We start from the raw sequence: 857 nt of genomic DNA on the forward strand, positions 1-857 counted from the left end.
TGGAAAAAAATGGAAGAGACATGTTTCAATTTCACACTAAGGCAGTGAGAGTCTCACATTATCCTCTTGTTCCTGTGTTCAGCAAATAAAAAGCCCATGTTGTAAAGATGGAATCACAAGATGGCACCTGCTTGGATTCCTAAGTCACTCTCTGCTGGAAGGAGGGTTTCCTGGAGAAACTCTAGAACTGCAGCAGACCTTAGGTGAGTAAAAAATAGCCACTGAGATGTAGAGAATTTTTTTTGGTGTTATTAATTCAGGATTGCCTATCCTAACTAAAATAGGTGTGTTACCAATGTAAACATACTTAAAATATTAGAGGCGATCTTTAATCCCAAGAATCCTTAGACTATTGAGTGGATTTGATAGTATATCTAATATACATACATATATATATATATGTGTGTGTGTGTGTGTGTGTGTGTGTGTGTGTGTGTATGAGATGTGGCTGAATTTTGATATCTCTAGTCCAAAATAAGTCTTTAGATTTATTAACTTTACTTATCTTGTCTGAAATTTAACGTGAGGGCCTACTAGTTAGAATTACCCTGAGGAATTTCTGCCATCATACACCAAATCATTGAATCCTATTTTACCTGAAAAAGAAGAAAGGAAAAGCCTAACATAGTCTAATACATTAGACTTATATTTTTTCTTCCCCTGACCCACATATATACCTTGCCCCTTTACACACAGGTACACACACAGGCATACAGAGATGTAGAAACAGACATACTGTCAACTCTATGCCAGAGCTCTGCTAAGTGCTTAAGAACACAGAGTTAAATAAGACTACCCTTAAGGAAGAAGTAGAAATAAAAACCACAAAAGGATTGTGAGAGAGTGTAACAAGATCT

Source organism: Cebus imitator, unplaced genomic scaffold (assembly GCF_001604975.1).
Source record: "Cebus imitator isolate Cc_AM_T3 unplaced genomic scaffold, Cebus_imitator-1.0 Scaffold266, whole genome shotgun sequence".
NCBI lineage: Eukaryota > Metazoa > Chordata > Mammalia > Primates > Cebidae > Cebus > Cebus imitator.